General features: G+C 47.8%; 1 protein-coding gene across 1 annotated transcript in view; it reads left to right on the top strand.

Annotated features, from left to right (window-relative positions):
- The first annotated feature begins 218 nt into the window (after nt 1-218).
- Nucleotides 219-7,342, top strand: part of WIPF2 (WAS/WASL interacting protein family member 2) — a 66,654-nt gene continuing 59,530 nt past the window's right edge. The window contains exon 1 of the mRNA XM_037993630.2: nt 219-381. The gene's annotated coding sequence lies outside the window, so the exon portion shown is untranslated. The remainder of the gene's footprint in view (nt 382-7,342) is intronic.

Raw genomic sequence — 7,342 nt, 5'->3', positions numbered from 1 at the left:
ATCATAGTTATTTAAATCTGGCCAGGTGATTCCAATTGCAGCTAAAGTTGCAAACCCAGGTTTTAACTGGTAAGCGGCATTCTTGTGACCTTCCCAAGATGGCGGCCACTCAACCGCTTCCGCCTTTACGTGGGCAGGCAGGGGGCGGGCTTCCCAGGGGCGCATGCGTCCCGCGTCTCTTCGCTCTCTGCTCCCTCCTCCTTTTTCCCCCGCCTCCATTTTGTTCCTGGACGCTGGGGACGGTGGGAGCAGATCCATTTCCGGGTTGGTAAAAGGGGCGGCGGCGGCGGCGAGAAAGAGAGCTTGCCGGGGGGCGAGCAGGACAGGACGAAGCCGGAGCGTAGGCGGCGGAGGATTGGCTCCCAGAGCAGCTGTGGCCAGGTCGGAAAGAGGCCGGGGCCGCTGGGTCAGTCGCTGAAATGACCTGCGGACCTGAGTGGGAGGAAAGCCGGGGGGAGGGGGGCTCGGGGCGGGGCTTGAGAAGAGAGAGGGCATTAGAGGAGGGGCCGGAGGGAGAGAGGGGTCTTGGGGGCGGGGCCTGAGGGGCGGGGGGCCTGGGGACTGAATCGGAAGAACCTGGAGGAGAGAGGGCGTGGGGAATCTGGGGAGGAGTGGTCGGGTATTGGTATGGGGCGAGCGCGGACTGGGAAAATGGGGAGGAAGGTTTTTGAGAGACAGGTAATAAGGGCTCCTGAAGGATTGGGTGAGGTAAGGCGGCAGCTCAGGGTGAGGAACGAGGTAATCGTGCGCAAAGAGGGAGATGGGAACGGAAGACCTGTTGGGAACAGCTGATTAGCAGGATGCTGTGAGTGAGGAGTCCAGTGTGACATTTTGGGGATTGAGTTAAGTGAAAGCTAGCGTTTGGGAAGATGGCTCGGGAAACTGCTTACACCAGAGGGAATCTTGAGAGCGTTCGTTGAAAAGGAATCAGAATCGAGTTAAAGGTCGGATTGAGAATGTTGAGAAACGCATTGGAACGTCTGGAGTTGAGGATTCATGTTGAAGTGCTGTGAAGTGAGGGAAGATGGAATTTTTTTTTTTTTTAAAAGGTGGGGTCTGGCTATGTTGCTCAGACTGGTCGTCTTGAACTCCTGGGCTCAAGCGATCTTCCCACCTTGGCCTCCCAGAGTGCTGGCATTACAGGTGTGAGCCACTGCGCCCGTCCAAGATGGAAATCTTAAAGTGTTCAGCATGAGTGTGTATGGTCGAGTTTTTGATCAGGAAGGAAAGTTCTTAAAGATAACATTGAGGCAAGGAACTGGTATGTGATGGAATTTTTTTTTTTTTTTTTTTCTTTTAAGAGACATGGTCTTGCTCTGTCGTCCAGGCTGCAGTGCAGTGGCATGATCATGGCTTCTTGAAGCCTTGACCTCCTGGGCTCAAAGTGATCCTCCCACCTCAGCCTCTCCAATAGCTGGGACCACAGGTGTGGCCACTACTCCTGCCTAACGTGTGTGTGTGTATATATATGTGTGTGTGTGTGTGTGTGTTTTGTTGTTGTTGTTGGAGACAGAGTCTTGCTCTGTTGTCCAGACTGGTCTGGAATTCCTGGGCTCAAGTGATCCTCCTGCCTTGGCTCCCAAAGTGCTGGGATTACAGGTATGAGCCACTGTGCCTGGCCCAGAATTCGTTTTTTTTTTTTTTGAGACAGAGTCTTGCTCAGTTGCCCAGGCTGGAGTGCAGTGGTGCGATCTCAGCTCACTGCAAGCTCTGCCTCCCGGGTTCACGGCCATTCTTCTACCTCAGCCTCCCGAGTAGCTGGGACTACGGGCGCCTACCACCACACCCAGCTAATTTTTTTTTTTTTTGTATTTTTGGTAGGGACGGGATTTCACTGTGTTAGCCAGGCTGGTCTCTATCTCATGACCTCGTGATCCGCCCACCTCGGCCTCCCAAAGTGCTGGGATTACAGGCATGAGCCACCACGCTCAGCCAGAATTCGTATTTTTTAAAGGACTTGAATAATTTGTTATTGCTTTGGGCTCTCCCAGGGTCCCCATCCTTTTTCATGCTGTTATTTTTGCCTTACGGTTTTGGTTTTTGACTGTCTTACTGAATGTTTTTGGCTATTCTGTTCTCCTTTTACAAATCAGAAGAGAACTTCAGGGAGTAAGGACAGTTTTAGCCTACCTATGGATTTAGTAAATAACTTCAAGGCAAATTATTAAACTCTCCTTTGAAATATAGGTCTCATCTGTCCCTGCCTCTAAAAGTTTGTGTTAACACATGGGATCTTTAAAGTGGTTGCATAGAAGTGATGTCTGAAAACGAGACTGCGATATTGATATTTAGAAGACACACAATGGTGCACCTGTCTGTAATCCCAGCTGCTTGGGAGGCTGAGGCAGGAGGATTGCTTGAGCCTAAGAGTTCAAGACCACTCTGGGCAACATAGCAAGACCCCGTCTCTCTCTCTCTTTTTTTTGTTTTTAAGATAGAGTCTCGCTCTCTTGCCCAGGCTGGAGTACAGTGGCGTGATTTCAGCTCACTGCAACCTCCGCCTCCCAGGTTCAAGCGAATCTTCTGCCTCAACCATCTGAGTAGCTGGGATTACAGGCATGTGCCACAACGCCCAGCTAATTTTTATATTTTTAGTAGAGACAGGGTTTCACCATATTGGCCAGGCTGTCTTGAACTCCTGACTTTGTGATCTGCCCACCTTGGCCTCCCAAAGTACTGGGATAACAGGCGTGTGCCACCGTACCTGGCCGACCTGTCTCTTAAAGAAAAACAAGACCGGGCATGCTGGCTCATGCCGATAATCCCAGCACTTTGGGAGGCCAAGGCGGTGGATCACCTGAGGTCAGGAGTTCGAGACCAGCCTGACCAACATGGTGAAACCCAGTCTGTACTAAAATACAAAAATTAGCTGAGCATGGTGGCGGGCCCCTGTAATCTCAGCTACTTGGGAGGCTGAGGCAGGGAATTGCTTGAACCTGGGGAGGTGGAGTTTGCAGTGAACTGAGATCGTGCCACCGCACTCCAGCCTGGGCAACAAGAACAAAACTCCACCTCAACAACAACAACAAAGACAAAAAAAGGAAACATGACTTTCTTCCTCTCAGCCTTGCTGCTGCTGCTGTGTGTGTGTGTGTGTGTGTGTGTGTGTGTGTCTGCATGCCAGCCAGGGAAGAACTGGTTTTGATTTGATGCATGTTCAATTTTTTTTTTTTTTTTTGAGACAGAGTTTCAGTCCTGTTGCCCAGGCTGGAGTGGAATGGCACAATCTTGGCTCACTGTAACCTCTGCCTCCCGGATTCAAGCTATTCCCCTGCCTCAGTCCCCCAAGTAACTGGGACTATAGGCGTGCACCACCATGCCTGGCTAATTTTTTGTATTTTAGTAGAGATGGGGTTTTACTACCTTGGTCAGGCTGGTCTTGAACTCCTGACTTCAGGTGATCCACCCGCCTCGGCCTCCCAAAGCATTGGGATTACAGGTGTGAGCCACCACACCTGGCTGCATGTTCAGTTTTTTTTTTTTTTTTTTTTTTTTTTTTTGAGACAGAGTCTCGCTCTGTCGCCCAGGCTGGAGTGCAGTGGCCGGATCTCAGCTCACTGCAAGCTCCGCCTCCCAGGTTCACACCATTCTCCTGCCTCAGCCTCCCGAGTAGCTGGGACTACAGGCGCCCGCCACCTCGCCCGGCTAGTTTTTTGTATTTTTTAGTAGAGACGGGGTTTCACCGTGTTAGCCAGGATGGTCTCGATCTCCTGATCTCGTGATCCACCCGTCTCGGCCTCCCAAAGTGCTGGGATTACAGGCTTGAGCCACCGCGCCCGGCCTGCATGTTCAGTTTTTAAATTCTTACTAATGTCAACTTTTTTTTTTTTTTTTTTTTTTTAAGACGGAGTCTCGCTCTGTCGCCCAGGTTGGAGTGCAGTGGCGCAATCTCGGCTCACTGCAAACTCCGCCTCCCGGGTTCACGCCATTCTCCTGCCTCAGCCTCCCGAGGAGCTGGGACTACAGGCGCCCGCCACAGCGCCCGGCTAATTTTTTCTATTTTTAGTAGAGACGGGGTTTCACCATGGTCTCGATCTCCTAACCTTGTGATCCGCCCGCCTCGGCCTCCCAAAGTGCTGGGATTACAGGCGTGAGCCACCGCGCCCGGCCTAATGTCAACTTTTAAAAGTAAAAATTTCATATTGTGTTACGTTGTGTTGGTTGCCATCAAGATGAAGATAGGGAAGTTAAGAGTTGGGGAAGGTGGAGATGAATGAAGTCAATTGATGGAGACTAGTAGAATGCAGTGTTTTTATTTATTTATTTTGAGACAGAGTCTCGCTATATTGCCCAGGCTGGAGTGCAGTGGCGCAATCTTGGCTCACTGCAGCCTTCGTTTCCTGGGTTCAAGCAATTCTCCTGGCTCAGCCTCCCAAGTCGGTGGGATTACAGGCATGCACCACTGGGCTGGCTAATTTTTGTATTTTTAGTAGAGATGGGATTTTGCCACGTTGGCCAGGCTGGTCATTTACCAATTCCACCTTACACTTGATACTAGAGTAGTGTTTACCCTAGCTGGTACTGATAAGTTATGTGATAGCAGCACCAAGGTGAAATGCAGGGGAGGTGTGAACATTGGAGTTTTCAGATTTTACTGATGGCTTTTACGAAGGGAAGAGACTCTAGACTCACTAGGTGTTTTTAGAAAAAAAAAAAAAAAAGGCAAGAGACAGAAGTCTTGTTCTGTTGAAGAGAAAATTATTAAATGTTCTTTTCTTTACTTGGGCTCTCTGATTGGGAGAGTGACCTGGTATGCTTTAGTCTGTTTTCCTGCTCTGAAATAACAGCAGAATTCATGGCTCTTGGTTTAGGCAACTTCAGCAAATGTAGTCTTTTTACAACCCCAGGAAGAGCTGCAGGCTACAAAATATACGCACTTATTTGGGAGTAAAAACCTGCTTAATAGTATGCTATTTCAACCTACAGTGTACCTTTTTGGTTTTTTTTTTTTTTTTTTTTTTTTTTTGGGACACTTTTTCTCTTGTTGCCCAGGCTGGAGTGCAGTGGCACAATCTCGACTCACCGCAACCTCTGCCTCCTGGGTTCAAGCAGTCCTCCTGCCTCAGCCTCCCGAGTAACTGGGATTACAGTAACGTAATGAGTTCCCATTTTTCCTATCCTGTCACAGTTTTCCATTGCTCTGCTTGAGCCAGTCCTATGTGGAAAATGACAAATTACGTATTTTTTCTCCCCTTTCAGTCTCTGGTGGACATCTTGTCTGTGTCACAGTTTGATAATGCCAAATTGAAAGGATTCTTCACTGCTTCAGATGGGGAGGGTGACAGAAGCTGAGCTGTTTCCTGGGTCAGAGAATGGACTGTGTCAAAGCAAAGAATAGTTGTAGAGACACAAACTGGGCCCTTGAAGCTGTGACTAACATTTTGGCAACGTGCATCCCTTTGCCAAATAACTTCTTTTCTTCTTGAGTGTGATTGTTGATCTCCTTCTCAAAGTAGGCTCTTGTTGCTACTGTTCTTCACACAACTCCCAAGCAAAAGTTGGCAGAGTTCCGGCTGACTGACTGTGTCTTGAGGGATATGCCCTGGATTAGAGTGGATGGGGCGTTCCATGTCAAAATGAGGTTTATTGGCAGATCCTGAGAGCTGCTCTGCAAAGAAATAGAGGCAGTACTCTTTACTGAATGTTCTTGCAGTCCTTTATCTTTCTTCTAAATTCAAGCCTGTTTCTTATTCATCTAGTGATTAAATGCGGAATCATTGCCTTTGCCTAGCTTCGTGGGCATGGTGGAAGAGAAGACAGTATTTCCAACTATTTTTTTTCTTGTCTCATTTTCAAGCCATTGAGCCTGAGGAACTACAGGCTAAATTTATGAGCATTTCTTCATATTATCTATGGAGGGCTACTAAAAAAAGTGCTGAATAGACCTTTATGGGGAACAACAATGTTAATAGGAAAAGAAGGTGATGTGTTTGCTAATGTACTATGTCAGTCTTAACTCTCTTAAGATGTTGGCTTAGTTTGGCTTAAGAGCCTGCAGAAGTATGTAGGTTATCAAATAGGAGAGCCAGGAATTGGTTTCTTCTTGCCATTTAGGCTTGGCAAAGTTAGAGCAATTTGGAATGGCTGTCCAATAATGTGTTCTACTTAGTAAATACTCTCTTGTTTTTCAGGGAATAGTTAGCTAAAGGTAGGGTTATCTCCAATATGTTTTGGGATGGATTGTGAAGATCATTCCGTTTTTATTTTGAGACAGGATCTCTCTCTGTTGCCCAGGCTGGAGTGCAGTGGTACGATCGGTAGCCTTGACCTCCCCAGACTCAGGCTCAGGTGTTCTTCCCACTTCAGCCTCCTGTGTAGCTGGGACTACAGGCGCACGCCACCATGCCTCACTAATTTTTATTTTTTGTAGAGATGGGGTTTTGCCATGTTGCCCAGCCTGGTCTTGAACTTCTGGACTCAAGCAATTCGCCGGCCTCCTCAGCCTCCCATAGTGCTGGGATTATAGGTGTGAGCCACCGGGCTCAGCCATTATAATTGATTTTCAAAAAATTTTTAGTTTCTTAAGTTTCATGGGTTCAAATTTAGTGCCATTTGGATTTTGAGGCCCCTCAGTGGAAATAATTTGTTTTTAGCAAGTAATTATGATATTTCTAAAGTACAAATTCACTGACCTACTTTCTGGGCTTCTGGAAATGCTGAATCGAATGATCTTTTTTTTTTTTTTTCCCTTCCAATAATCCCTCTGTGAAAACATTCTCCATATGTATTCAGATTGGGATAGTTGGTAAAAAAAAAAAAAAAAAAAAAAAATTTCTTCTTTTTTTTTTTTGAGATGGAGTCTCATGCTGTTGCCCAGGCTGGAGTGCAGTGGCACGATCCCAGCTCACTGCAACCTCCGCCTCCCGGGTTCATGGGATTCTCCTGCCTCAGCCTCCCGAGTAGCTGGGACGACAGGCGCCCGCCACCACGCCTGGCTAAATTTTTTTTTGTATTTTTAGTAGAGATGGGGTTTCACCATGTTGGCCAGAATGGTCTTGAACTCCTAACCTTGTGATCCGCCCAGCTCAGCCCCCCAAAGTGCTGGGATTACAGGCGTGAGCCACCGTACCCGGCCTTTGGAATTTTCTTCTAAGGTAGTATGCTAGTATGGGATGCAATGTCTGAGATTTGTGGTTAAGTGAGTTTTCCATCTTCCATTTCTGCCCTCCCAGTGCTCAGCCAGTAGGGAGGATGTTTATCATCTAAGATCCAGGTGTGAGACATTTAAACTGTTTCTTTCCCTGTCTTAGAAATAAGGACAGGCTGGGCGCGGTGGCTCAAGCCTGTAATCCCAGCACTTTGGGAGGCTGAGATGGGCGGATCACGAGGTCAGGAGATCGAG

Source organism: Chlorocebus sabaeus, chromosome 16, assembly GCF_047675955.1.
Source record: "Chlorocebus sabaeus isolate Y175 chromosome 16, mChlSab1.0.hap1, whole genome shotgun sequence".
NCBI classification, from domain to species: domain Eukaryota; kingdom Metazoa; phylum Chordata; class Mammalia; order Primates; family Cercopithecidae; genus Chlorocebus; species Chlorocebus sabaeus.
This window is presented reverse-complemented; position numbering and strand designations above follow the sequence as displayed.